General features: G+C 34.8%; 1 protein-coding gene across 2 annotated transcripts in view; it reads left to right on the forward strand.

Moving 5' to 3' along the window:
- LOC143226455 (synapsin-like) overlaps window positions 1-15,604 on the forward strand; it is a 191,513-nt gene that overhangs the window by 457 nt on the left and 175,452 nt on the right. The gene's annotated exons all lie outside the window — the stretch shown is intronic.

Here is a 15,604-nt window from a genome sequence, read left to right on the forward strand (position 1 = left end):
GCACAATAATATATTTTTTTTTTACGATTAACCTACAAATACGAAAGCAAAAATGAAATCCATGACTGTTTGAAAATAGCTATAAATGAACTTAGCTCCCTTTATAATATCTTAAATTCCATCTATATATGAATATTGCATTGTAAATATTTAACAGGAAGTGGTAGTCGTATTGGCTCCTATGTTTGGAAAATGAAAATAAAAAAGTTTATTTTTCTGTATTAAGAATTATGTTTTAAGTTTTAAATGATATATCAGTTGCTTATTATTAAAGAGCCTATACGAATGAGAGACGGTTTTTTTTTTTTTTTTGAAATACTCAATGGAAACATACAAGTATTATTCAGACCTTCTACATTATAGTGAAGCAGTTAATACGATTAAATAAGTTTGTGTGAGAGAACCTTTTAATGTAGGATAGCTTAACATAAGCAGATAAAGCATGTCTAGCTATTTTTAAAAAGTAGTGTTAATTCCGATCCGCTACCTTAAATATTTCGGCGATCGTGTCTTTTAGAAGCTTTACGCTGTATTATTTCTTCGAGGGCGACTGATTGTCGGGGTGAGTCAAGTGATGACGTCACCACCTACGTAACTTATCGACTTTACTGTTTCCGAACCGAGTATTTTTCAACAAGTCTCTTTCAGTGATCAGTTCAGATAATTAAGAATAAATATAATAACCCTGGAATGCCATTTGGCTAAAATGTTCGTTAATTCCTTCCCAATGTTTATCCTGGCTGTGGTCACCGTGTAGCAGATGTTACTTGATATCGCGATTGAGAAGATACGGTACTGAGAAAATAAGTTCTTAAAATTATCTAGTCATGATTTTGATACAACTTGTGTCTAATTTCGTTTGTTTTATTTTGTGTATGTGTTTTTTGTTGTTTCTTTTATAGAATTGAGACTAACAACGCAAAGCCAGTTTTTCTTTAACCTAACATGTTCAAAATAAATAAACCAATCTGAAGTTCGCGCAAGTTCTAAAAGGTACGTACAATGGAAATTAATCACAATATTTCATTGAATAGCACTACGGTAAAGAAACTGGTCAACTACAAAAAAAAAAGAAAAAAAAAGAAATGACAGAAACAATTGTGTTTAACAATTATCTGAAGAAAATGAAACGCAAGTAAACCTCAAACAGAAATACGTACTGGTACTGGAGGTAATTTAAACATTATTTTGCATATGTAAACAGAGGAGATGCATGGTTCGATGTGTTCCGGAGACAATATTTTGGGAGTATAAACAGATGAGGTATCTGATCATAATGTGTTCGCGGAACAATTATTTTGGAGATTTAAACAGGAACTGTCTGATCTTAATTTCCATGAAACAATGAACCATCCAAAGGTTAGTTTCTACAAAGGCTTCCTTCGAACATTCAGCCCACCACTGCGTGAAATGAATAAAACTAATAGAAGAAACAGAAAAAAGGAGCTGAGTTAAAAAAGAAAATCCGTACAATGATTTTAAGTGCAGATCGAAACATGAAAATAAATTCAAAAGAGGATTATACAACCGTGGCACGTTTGTTTTTGGTTTTGGAATGGGAGCAATTACCTTATAAAATTAGAAATGAGTAACAGTTTCAAACTCTTAAACTTAAGTGAAAATTTATAATATTGAAAATGAGGCCCCGCATGGCCAAGCGTATTAAGGCGTGTGACTCGTAACCTGAGGGTCGCGGGTTCGCATCCCCGTCGCGCCAAACATGCTCACCCTTTCAGCCGTGGGGGCGTTATAATGTGTCGATCAATCCCGCTATTCATTGGTAAAAGAGTAGCCCAAGAGTTGGCGGTGGGTGGTGATGACTAGCTGCCTTCCCTCTAGTTTTACCTTGCTAAATTAGGGACGGCTAGCGCAGATAGCCCTCGAGTGGCTGTGTACGAAATTCGAAAACAAACCTTTTGGAGGTACTAAGGTTTCGTAAATCGTTAGTACTATAATCGAGTGTTAACGAAACGTATTCTGTAACCGAAAAATGTTTTGTTAACGCTCGTGGAAATCTTCAATAATTTATATTTCATTCAAAATAATGTTGAAATATTTTTATTTTTCCCTGCGAATGCTTTGTATTTCATTTGACACATTCGTTACTCGTGCGTTGCCAGCTTATAACATCCATTATATAAATCCATTAAATAAGATATAGAAATATGTCTGTAGAGTACCAAATTGTTAAATTTTATTTTTTTTATTCAATACAGTATTTTGCATTATTTTGTTTGTATTTGCACCGAAGAGTGACAATCATATTTTATTTATTTGTTGTTAACCACTAAGCTACACAATCTATATCTGTTATGCCAATCACAGGTATCGAAACCAGATTTCTAGCGTCACAAGCCCATATATTTATCATATGATCCTCTTTGTGTGTGGTTCTTTGGTTCTAATCTCTTTCTATTCCAGCTTAGAGAGAGCACGTGCAGTTTGAAAGCATAGTTGAGATAGAGTTGATATTGAATAATATAAAATGTCGCAAGTTAAGTAAAGATTTAAAAAAAGTTTCCTTGGGCTTATGTACGAATTCTTTCTTCTATTATTTTCGTTAATCCGTGTCACATGAGCTTGTATTCTTGATATAGATTCTAATCTTAAAACACAGTCTTTGTTTGCGTCTTCATTTATAAAAACAATATATTTAATTTCTTGTCAAGACACCTGTTTAACAGTATATTATTTCAGTTTCCAACAGGTTTCTTTCAGGCTGTTCCTGAACCTCATCTATTTATTAAGAGAAATATTACAAATAAGTTAAACCTTATTATAGTCAACGTTTTTGAGAGCGAAAGGTAAAATGCAATATGTAGAATACGTTGTAAACCCACCGTTAGTGATTAATTTAACTTTATTTAAAAACAATCAGTATTAAAAAAATATATATACATAAGGGTGTGTTTGTGTGTTTTTCTTATAGCAAAGCCATATCGGGCTATCTGCTGAGCCCACTGAGGTGAATCGAACCTTTGATTTCAGCGTTGTAAGTCCGTAGACTTACCGCTGTACTAGTGGGTGGCGTATACATGAGGAAGACGATAAAAATGTTGAAGAATAATGATGTAAAGTTATGAAAACATTAATTAATTAATTTCATTTTTTTTAAACTTTTATTTCAATTTTTTCGCCCCATTAACACATCGATATGCCTGTGGACTTGTAACGCAAAATACCGGGTTTCGATACTCGTAGTGGGCAGAGCACAGATAACCCCTTGTGTAGCTTTGTGTTTAACTTTAAACAAACAACCCCCCCCCTTCTTTTGTTTTGCTCACACTGGTAGTTCTTATAGCTTCTTGGTGTTTTTGTACAGCAATTTGTAGTGTTCGTTGGCGAGTCAATTGTATTAATATATATATCGACAAAATTATGAGGACATTACAGCTAGCCACTGTAGTCACTATTCATGTCAAAACTGGCCCTTGTTTTCCCGCAATGACGTGACTAGTAGCTGAACAAAGACATCCAATATTCAACATGGTAACAGACTGCTTCGGTTTGGGCTATAAGAATGCCTAAAATTGATTGTGTATTATAGATGCCTGCTATGCTAATGAACGTGAAGGAAACCATTCTGCAGATGTAGCTTTTTGTATATCGAATAGTTTCATTCAACCGTTTACAACGTCACCTCAATGATCAAGCCATCGTTGTAATAAATGATGTCCACAGATTCGTGTTGAAGTTAGTAAATCGAAGATCTGTTACTATATAACAAAGATTTAATTTTATCTATATTTGAACAATTCAGAAACTTTTATAAAAGTCCTGTACAAACATTAATTATTTATTTTTTTATGAAATGATTTGTTTATTTTGCCTCTTTTATATTGCGTAAAACTACACGAGAGCTATCTGCGCTAGCTGTCCCTAATTTAGCAGTGTAAGACTCGAGGGAAGGCAGCTAGTCATCACCACCTACCGTCAATTGGGCTGCTATTTTACCAACGAATAGTGGAATTGACCGTAACATTATAATGCCCCTACGACTGAAAGGGCGAGCATGTTTAGTGCAATGGGGATTCGAACCCCCAACCCTCAGATTACGAGTCGAGCTCTTTAACCACTTGGCCATGCCGGGACTGATATAATGGAAAAAGAGTTATGTTATTGTTGTTTTTGTTTCTTTCTTGAATTTCGCGCAAAGCTACTCGAGGGCTATCTGCACTAGCCGTCCCTAATTTAGCAGTATAAGACTAGAGGAAAGGCAGCTAGTCATCACCACTCACCGCTAACTCTTGAGCTACTATTTTACCAACGAGTAGTGGGATTGGCTATCACATTATAACGCTCCTACGGCTGAAAGGGCGAGCATGTTTGGTGCGGCGGGTACTCGAACCAATGACCATCAGATCACTAGTCGAAAGCCTTAACCCACCTGGCCATGCCGGGCCATTATTATTGTGAAAGTAAATAAATACTGTACTGTGATATTCACAATGCAGTTTTTAGATAGGATAGTGCATTATATAAAGACTTCTTCTTTGTAACGGTGGCTTGTTTTAATTGTATATAGACAGATACTTAGTCAAAAAAATAATTCTCACTGTCATTCTTAAAGGTGGGGAAAAAGACCAAACATTTATTCGTGACACTGTATTATAGATAAACGGACAAGAAGAAAGACTGGCAAACTGATTTTCATATAACAAACAGAGATTCGTGAAATTGCTCTTAGGAATTAAACAAAATGAAAGAATAATTGCAGGAAAAAAGTGAAACGAATTTATCCAAATATTCCCCCGCTGGGACAGCGGTAAGTCTACAAAATTGTGTAGCTAAACTGAGGGATTCGACTTTCCTCGGTGGACAGAGCAGATAACCCAATGTGTCTTTGCTATAGGTAAAACACAAATACACACAGCCTGGCATGGCTAGGTGGTTAAGGAACTCGACTCGTAATCCGAGGGTCGCGGGTTCGAATTCCTTTCACACCAAATATGCTAACCTTTCAACCGTGCGAAAGTTATAATTATGTTGGTCAATCCCACTATTCGTTGGTAAAAGAGTAGTCCAATAGTTGGCGGTGGGTGGTGCTAAATTAGGGACGGCTAACGCAGATAGCCCTCGTGTGGGTTTGCGCGAAATTCAAAACAAACCAAACCAAATGCACACTCAACTAAATAAACAGTCGATAGATTTCTCTCACACAATTGATCAGAGACATCTGTTTTTTTTGTTTTGTTTTGTTTTATTTTTAGTTCTTAAAACATTAATACAAACTTGTTCTAGATGAATTAGGATAAACGTTAGAGATAATACATTTAGTGTAGATAAATCAATAAAACTGAGGGAGGTGATACGTTTGTAAAATTTTAGTGTAGATAAAGTAATAAAACTGAGGGAGGTGATACGTTTGTAAAATTTTAGTGTAGATAAAGTAATAAAACTGAGGGAGGTGATACGTTTGTAAAACATTAGTGTAGATAAAGTAATAAAACTGATGGAGGTGATACGTTTGTAAAACATTAGTGTAGATAAAGTAATAAAACTGGTGGAGGTGATACGTTTGAAAAACTTTAGTGCAGATAAAGTAATAAAACTGATGGAGATGATACGTTTGTAAAACTTTAGTGTAGATAAAGTGATAAAACTGATGGAGGTGATACGTTTGTTAAACTTTGGTGCGGATAAAGTAATAAAACTGATGGAGGTGATACGTTTGTAAAACTTTGGTGCAGATAAGGTAATAAAACTGATGGAAGTGATACGTTTTTACAATTTCAGCGTGGTTTGAATAATAAAACAGATGGAGGTGAGATACTTCTGTAGATTTAGTGGAGTTGACTTAGGTAAATCAATAGAGAAGAAACGTTTCTAAAGTTTTAGTCTAGGTGAAGTAATAAAACCGCTAGAAATCTGCTATATTTCAAAGAGCTAAATTTAATATCTGAAAATAGAATTGTTTTCCTGGGTTCCGGTAGGGAAGATTTATATTCTTTAAGGCTACACTAGTGTCCACTGAATAACAGGTAATGGGTTGTTCAAATTATTCCCAAATACCAAATAAAGAAAATGTGAAAGTTTGTGTAATGTCTGCTGTTGTATGTACACGTTGGATTTACAGATGAAGTCCAAAAACACGTTAAAAATGGTTAAAAGTGTTGAATGCAGAGCGACCTAAATATTTGGTTTCGCCGTTGAATATCTACTCAATACGAATGTTTTAAATTTGAATTCAATTTTAGTGACGGCTAAGCTAACATCACATAATTTCCAGTATTTTTTTTTAAACGGAAGTCATTTTAGTAGAAATTAATCGCGAGATTATATCAAAACTATAGATGTTACAAAAATTCCCCCAGTGGTTCAGTGGTAAGATCACTGACTTAGAATACTAAAAATCGGGTTTTGATACCCAAGGTGGGCTAAACATAAATTCACTATTGTGTATATTTGTGTTCAACAAAAGAACTACAAAGGTTACAAGAAACATCACTCGTTTACAAATCATTATTAAAACTTGTATAATATTAACGTATGTTTAAATTTTCCCTTGTTTTATTAACTTGTAAGCTTAATATCACATTTTGATAAATTACTATTAGGATTCTATGGCTTTTGGCTTTATTTCTCAAAGTTATTTTATTTGTAAATTTAATTCTATAAACAGAACAGCAAATTGTGTTACTTGGTTAAAATGTAAAATAAACATTTGTTATTATAACAACAATATCTGCCATTGTTGTTTTTTAATTATAAATAAAATGTATTAATAGAGTTCTTAATCAAAATGAACTTTTCACAGTTTTAATAAGTTTAGGCGAAGGTTGACTCTATAGTAGAGCTCTGTATTTCTGATTGTTTGTTTTGGAATTTCGCACAAAGCTACTCGAGAATTATCTGTGCTAGTTGTCCCTAATTTAGCAGTGTAAGACTAGAGGGAAGGCAGCTAGTCATCACCACTCACCGCCAACTCTTGGGCTACTCTTTTATCAAAGAAAAGTGGGATTGACCATCACATTATAATGACCCCACGGCTGAAAGGGCGAGCATGTTTGGAGCGATAGAGATTCGAACCCGCGACCCTCAGATTACAAGTCGAAAGCCTTAACCCACCTGGCCATGCCGGGCCCTGTATTTCTGAGCTGGCAAACCAAGTTTGAATCCTTGCTATACTACAAAATTTTTCCTTCACTTTAAACTGTGAGTACGCTAAAAGAGTGACAGTCAGTTCCTTAGTATATACGGTGAGTAGGAGTGTGCTGGTGATTGATTGTCTTCCCTCTGGTCAGGGGCCCGACATGGCCAAGTGGTTGAGGCACTCGACTCGTAATCCGAAGGTCGCAGGTTCGAATCCCCGTTGCACCAAACATGCTCGCTCTTTTAGCCGTGGGGGCGTTATTATGTGATGGTCAATCCCACTATTTGTTGGTAAAAGAGTAGCCCAAGAGTTGGCGGTGAGTGGTGATGACTAGTTGCCTTCCCTCTAGTCTTACACTGCTAAATTAAGAACGGCTAGCGCAGATAGTCTTCGTGTAGCTTTGCGCGAAATTCAAAATAAACCAAATCCTCTGGGCAGTAGTCCGAAACTAGGGATGATAGAAGATAGTCATCTTGCCATAAATGTTAATACTATTAAACAGTCAATCAGTAATTCCTAAATCTCAGTCGTTTTTGACAAGCAAGAGTCAAGCATGCTGCATTTTTTAAAAAGAACGGATTTACATATTCACCACTAGGGGTGACCGAGATTGAGTTACGTATACTGTAATTTTAAATCCGTAAAATAATTGGTAAAATACTAAAGAAACCTATGTATCACTTCACAATAGTTTTAATTAGTTTCTTTGTCACACCTTATAAAAAACAACTTTGTAACTTGTGCTCGTTTTCTTCGTCACCTTGCTATTTGTCTATTAAAATTCGTTATTTATATAACATTATAGTTTATTTAACTAAACTTTACATTTTGTACAAATAACCTAGTTCCTAGTTCATTCTAAGCGTTTTTTTAATATTGATGCCTGAACTATTTTACTTATAAGTTTTTATGCTGAGATCAGTTAATCATATGCTGATGACACAGCTTATTGTATCAGCATGGTATGTTATATAACGAAAACAAGCTAAACACCGTCTACTTTTCTTATAAATATGTTTATGAACAAAGTACTGATAATCCTATATAAAGAATATACTTCTTTTCCCCATATTGAACGCTTTTTATTTTCATAACGCTGAGTTAGTTTGCCTGCACTAAGTATGGATACTCTTTTATCTATTAACTGTACAAGTGTTTTTTTTATTTCAAGGATTATGATATTCAAAAGCAATTTCATTTTTTAAACTAACATTAGACAAGAAGAAGCTTTCAGCTTATTAATCAAAACTTCTGTTACGTGTACCTTGCAGTAATACTTATATGTCAGTATGATACATTTCAAAGTCGTTTGCTCTAAAAAAAAAAACTAATTAATGGAATGTATCCATGTATCTCAAAACGGCTGGTAGGAGTATTAACACTTTTACAAATAAATTAGAGAACAATGTTTCGACCTTCTTAGGTCAACTTTATATTAACCCAAAGATGGCCTAACAAGGTCGAAACGTTGTTCTCTGCTTTAGGCCTAACAAGGTCTAAACGTTGTTCTCTGCTTTATTAGTAAGTGTTAATACCCATACCAGCTGTCCTGAGATATATTTTTACTTTAAGTGGGTTTTTCGTCATTACGAATTAATCAATGTAATATGTAATGACTAAATAAGTCACCTACCTTCTTTTATTTGTTTGTCTTATTTATAAATGGGACGCATGCAAAATTACATCATCATGTTGTCCCCCTCTTTTAAAACCAGTTTCATGTCCATATCCAGATGTTGAAAGTGTTACTTTTAAAATAAAGAAAATTATAATTGAGCCAACTTCACGCTATATCTAAAACGTGTGTTTTTTTTAAGTTCTCTAAAATATTACTAAAATCGTGTTTGTCTGTATGTGAGAATTAAATAATGATTTGTTAAACTAAGAACGTTTTATTAGCGGAAAAATGTTTTCAAAGACTTAATGTTTAATAAAAAGCATTCGCTTGAAGGGAACAACAACATTTTTTACAATGCATGGCAATCGAACTTTAACGAGCATACCGTGCTCTAATGGTGTAGGACAGTGATAAGTATTGTAATTTACAACGTTAAAATCAGTGGTTCGATTCCTCTCGGTAGCCACACAGGTACATCCAGATGTGGCTTTGTTGTAACAAAACACACATTCTTATGTGCATAATTACACTTAACACCAGCGAATGTGCTGGTACTCTTTTCCAGTCTCTAAAAATAGTTTAATGGTAGTTATTTGGAATAAATTAAACCATAATTAAACTTAAAAGGCAAACTAATGTGTAATGTTTCTTAATTCGAAAAATGTGCAAATATATCGACAGACACACAGACGGATAAACTGAGATATTAGACAGATATGAAGGGATATAATTATCATATAAATTGGAATTGCTGCTAGTCTCATGGTGACTTACGTTGCGTCAAACATAATAACTTTATCGACTTAATGTGAAAGTAGCTTAAGAAAAGAGCAGGTGTGGCCATTGTTTTGTTGAAGAAGGCTGTTGCCCACGCCTCCATTGCAAATTGTGAAGAATATTGGTTGTCAGGAAAAACTTATGACCTTTGACATTTCTGGAAAGAACGATGCAGGGAAGAGCACTGCGTGGGATCAATAGACAAAGAATCCTGTTCCTTTAGACTACAAGAATCAATTGAAACTTGTATTCCTCCGCTTATATTGATGAAACGTTTTCAAAACATGATTCAGACATGATAATGACGGCAAGTATGCCAGATCTCGGGGACAAGTGTATCATTAGTATGATGGATTAAAGTTGTTGAAAAAAAACAAACGTGAATCCTTTTTTGGTGAGGATATTTGAAGAAAAATCTTGGGATTTTCTCATGTGTAAAAAATTCTTTAAACATATATAATTCCAGAAGTCGCTTTCAAAAGTATAGGTGTAGCTTTCAGTGCAAAAACTCGGTGTTTTCAAAGACATCTGACGAAATAACATGAAGGTTGGTGAGGTGTGTGGCTTCAACCAATGTAACTTATTAACGTTTGTTTTCTCGCATGCACGTTGAAAAATATGTTTGAAATATATGAACTATAAAAAAAGATTTATTTTTGTACAATAATTTACTGTCCGACATTACGGTAACAGTACATGTGTGAAGGAACGTTGTACACCAGGCTGGTTTCAGTGATTTAAACCAGTCTTGTATCAACAATGGTTCGCAATCCTTGATCGATAATGGCTAATGAACAAACAGATATTTCGACAATATTGACATTAGGACTTGTAACGCTTTACTGCTGATTGAGAACTGGGTACTTGTTCACGAAACTAACGGTTTTATCAACAGTTTGTGCACCAATCTGGGGATCAGTGAAATGACAAACATTTTGTTCTACTTCTATTAGAAGTTCTATTTAATCATACACCAACAAAGACGCACAAAACATTTGTGGTCAAATTAGCATCTTTATTGCAACAGAACTTTTTTAGAAGTACACAGGCTCTATAGAATAATACAAAATAATTTTAATCGTAGACTCGAAAATCTGTTAAGTCCACATGTCTTAGGCTTAACATTAGTTAAGCTTTTATTAAAATAAGTCTATATGAAATAAAAAGATAAATTCACACTGCACGTTTTTCGCTTTAGTTTCGTTATGGATAAATTTTACCGAACTTAATACTGTAAATAAATTCATTTGTAGCGTGATGATATGACCTGGTATTAGACATGTAAAAACAAACAACAACTTCGATGAGCTTACAATACATTGTTGCACAAAATGTCAACTAAATATACATTTAAATTCGTCTTTTGTTTATACAGGGTGTTCGGAAAGTCACTGTACAATTTTGTCTGTTAATAAATATATAAGTGCACAGTGACTTTCCGAACACCCTGTATTTGTTGAAATTAAGTGCGCTCGCATGCGCATTTTGATATTAAAGATCACGCAGTTTTCAGGATAGGCAAAATCTGAGTGTCATTATAATAGATTAAATAAATATAGGCGAACGACCTATGTACATCCTGCAAGGTATCAAGTCCATTGTGATCAAAATTGATTATTTTAAGCCCAGTTTATAATGTATTTTAAAAGTGTTTTTTTCGTCAGAGCAGTGTCAGGCTTTGTTGTGCTTTTAGTTCTTAATTAAGAGTTTTCGTACGCTTTTTCACGCAATGATTCCAGACGCTTCAAAAGTCTAAACAATAACACAGAAACTGTTTATTCGATACAATTACGTAGAAAAAATTAATACATTTTTTGAAATAAGATCACAGATGAAACATTCTCACAAATTTTGATTACTCACTTCCTAACGTCTTTCTAGAGATGATCATCAGGAAAAAAACTACTTATTTTTTTATGCTTTTTTTAGAATTTTTCCACAAAGTTTCCCAAGAGCTATCTTCGCTGACCGTCCTTAATTTTGAATACTTACGCAGTAGACAGAAAACAGATAATCAACAGAACCCACCGCCAAGTCTTGGGTTACTTTGATCGAATAGTGGAAGTTGGCCGTCATTCTTACAACGCAACCGTGGACCCAGATTGTGAATTGAGTGCCCTAATCATCAAGCCATGCAACTGACCGAATAGTGATATTTGACAATTACTTTTGTAGCTCTTCCCCGGTCTAAGATGTGGACCATGTTTATGCGGTAACGTGACACGAACCATTAAATATCAGAATCAGACGGTAACCACTAGGCCACGCCTGGATATAGAGAAACATTTAATGGAAATGTATGGTTGTCCTCACATATGATACTTTAGAATTTCCACAGTGAGATAGTTTTAGCTACAATTTTACAAGATGGGGCCCATTATGCTCAGAATTTATCTGTATCTAAAAGAGACACCTCTATATTGTGTAGGCTATTAAACATAAAACTACCGGGTTTGAAACATGCACATCAACATAAATCATTTTTAAATATTTCGTATCTCTTACCTAATTAACTAGTATTTGTATTAATATATTCTGCGTAAAGGTAGTTTGCGATCGCCATTAATAAAATAGTTTCTTACGCCACCACGATGGCAGTTTAACTTGCGACAGTTTGTCTGTTTATTGTTATGCTTATAATTACCCAATAGGCTATCTGTTCTCTTCCTACTGCAGATGTCGAAATCCGATTCCTGGCGTTATACAACTTGCGACATAAAAATTCGCTTTCCTCACTTCGGGTTATGAGTGCATTACAAGAGTAAAGGTCAGACTCCAGTATTCGTTGGAGTAACTCACGAGTGAGATGGATGGTGTAGATTAGTTGAATTCCGTCTAGTCTATCACTTACAAATTAGAGACGATTTGTATAGTTTCCATCGACTAAATTTCCACAAAATTTAACGAACACGTTCAATTATCCTGCATACCGCCCAAAATGTATTTCACATTGATGTGGCTACAATTCCCAATTTTTGTCTGATAAGAATGATTTATAAAGGCACTATAACCGCGAGACACTGACAAAACATAAACTGGATATACGTACGTGGTTGAGCAAGCCAATGGAAAATTCGCGCTGTATATCAATTTAAAACGTGTATTACCACACTTAACTGGTTGACTTTTACGGACGGTGTACATAGTCGATAATAAAATACAAGATTTTGCCATTCTTGTCTAAACATCATACACTTATAGTCCTTTTTTTTCATTATCCAGTCAAGCCGTCTCTAAATTCTTATTTTCTACAAAGTAGGTTCCTCGTTATCAAGATGTAGGTTCAAAGTGGAAACAGTAATTTTTGTAAATGGCTTTACGACTCTTGATGAAAACTGGCGGTAAATATAAAATTCTTTCTCACAAACTACCAGAACATTAGCTAAAAACTCTTTATTACCCGTCGTTACTATTTTGTCCAATTTATAATTTGAAGTTCAAGAAGTCTCACAAACACTACATGTTTCAAATCCTGAGGAATATATAACAAAAAGATAAAAAAAACATAGCGTGAATTTTACTATTTAATCTGTTTACGTAGCCCTCTAGTGACTCAGTGGTAAGTCTAAAGGCTTATAACACTAAAAAACTGGGTTTCGATACCAGTGGTAAGCATGGAACAGATATAAACTTTGTGCTTAGTGTAAAGGAAACAATATATTCTCTTTGTTTTTGTATTTTGTTAAAGTTACAAAATTTTAAATTAATTTTTAAGATTATGATAATTTCGTGCTTGTTTGATTTGAATTTTGCGCAAGGCCACACGACAGCTCTATGCGCTAGCCGTCCATAATTTAACAGTGTAAAACTAGAGAGAAAGCAACTAGTCATTAAAATCCACCGCAAATTTTTGGGCTACTCTTTTTAACCACGAATAGTGGGATTGACCATCACACTATAACGCCCCCACGGCTAAAAGGGGTATCAGTTTGGTGTGGTTACGAGTCAAGCGCCTTAACCATCTGACCATGTATTTCCTAAAGATGGATACAAAGACAGAAAAGAGCCCCCTGAGAAGTGACATGGTGGGGTGAATCTGAATACCAATATTGGAATAACTCCAAAAGTACCTTCAAAGTTTAGTAGATATCAACAGAATAGCACCGGAAACACACAGGTAATGCTTGCTGAAAGGAATAGGATGTTTTGTGTAAGGGGGATTCGAACTCATGACCCCAGATTACGCATCGAGCGCCCTAACCACCTAGCTATGCCAAGCCAGTTTCGTGTTGAGATTGACATAGTGAAAGTCATGGTGACGATAGTAAAAACATTAGAAACTGTCATCGAATAATTCTGATATATTTTCTTTGTTTCAGTGCTAAGCTACATAGTAGGCTAGTTAGCGCCTGCCCACTATGGGGAATTGAATCCAGGTGTTTAGCTTTGCAAGTCCGTAAACTTACCACTGACCTACTGGGAGGCTAATAATTGTGAAGAAATACAAACGGACAAAGAAAAATTATATTTTCTTTTTTTTTAATACAAAAATGAATTGAAGTTTTAAAATATGAATAAACTAGTAAATCCTATCACTTGTATGGTTTAACTGAGCATGAGAAACTGTGTATCAAAAATAGTAGAAAAAGTGTAATAGTACAAAATATTTGTTAACGCGAAATAAAGGTCCAGTGGCGTTTCTATTAATATGTTTTCAGTTCCTGTTCCGAGTGCATGTACACACAATGTGTAGACACTTAAAAAGATGTAGATAGTATTTTGTGGGTCATTTGTGTAACCGTCACAGGCGAATGAAAGAGACAATGTTGTCAAACTGGTGCTCATTGAACCTGATTTGATCGCAAATATATTTACAGTTTTGCTAATAGAATATATGAAAAGTTTCCAGTCATTTCGTGATGACGAGAAACCTACTTGAAGTAAAGATGTGTTCTCAAGACAATCAGCAGAGATGTTAGCACTTTAATTAAAATAAACTTCATAACAACGAAGGTCGAAACATTGTTCTGTACTTTATTTTAATTAAAGTGCTAATACCCATATCAGCCATCTTGAGAATACATTTCCTGTCATTTCTTTTCTGAGTTTCTATCAGCAACGTCATGTTTGTGTGTCTTTTACTACCTGTATATTAGAAAGTCGAGGTTCATTATACGTCTTTTCATTGTGTTCATGTTGTCTTTTAATTCATTATTCTCTATCTGGTTTTATTTTTCTTTATCTGTCAATTTATTGTGCCACGTTTGTGATTACTAAGTGTTCAGTGTACACCAAACATTTATCTTTTATTTTACACTGTTATTTGCCTATTGGGTTGTAGAAAAGTGTGTGTATAAAGTTGGTCTATTGAAATTACTCCTCTAGTTTCCGTTAAAACTGTTCTCGTATTTCAGACAACCACATTTCTATCCCACAGGACAAATACGTACAATTGAGTCGAACATACATGAACTGATATCTCACCAACGCTGAAGGACTTGTGAAAAGTAGAAAGACTCTACCTAGTATTGTAAGTGATATGTAAACCTGTATCCACCAAGTACTTCAGCCTTTGATTGTTAGTGGTCACTCTGAGTTACTGATTCTATTAGCCATCTTAAATTCGTTGGAGTTGAGGTGTAGTCATAAGTGGTGACCAGCATTATTTGGTCAGGTTGTTCTACCATTTATTAGACGTTAGTCAGTGGTTCCTCTTCGTTGAAACAGATCAATGTAAAAGAAGTGGCCGATAGATTGTTTTATTAAAATTATACCACTTTTCCACTCGATGGAGATGAATTTAAAGGTTATTTCAGATGGTGTATCCTCCTTAAAAGAGTGATTACAAGGTGGATAATAAATGGGAATGAATGTCCTACAAATCAACAAGATAACATGTTTGCATGCTTAGAGAGCACAAAATTCATCTGGATTTGGAACAGTGTTTTGCCTTCATAGAAAGGCAGAGATTCAGTTACACTTGTATCTATACCCATGTGTATCGTAATTAGTAGTTCTCTCTCAAGGCCTGGCATGGTCAGGTGGTTAGGGCGCCAGACTCGTAATCCGAGAATCGCAGGTTCAAATCCCTTCACACCAAAGATGCTCGGCCTTTCAACCATGGATAGGTTATAAAGTGGCAATCAATCCCATCATTCGTTGGTAAAACAGTAGCT

Source organism: Tachypleus tridentatus, chromosome 9, assembly GCF_004210375.1.
Source record: "Tachypleus tridentatus isolate NWPU-2018 chromosome 9, ASM421037v1, whole genome shotgun sequence".
NCBI lineage: Eukaryota > Metazoa > Arthropoda > Merostomata > Xiphosura > Limulidae > Tachypleus > Tachypleus tridentatus.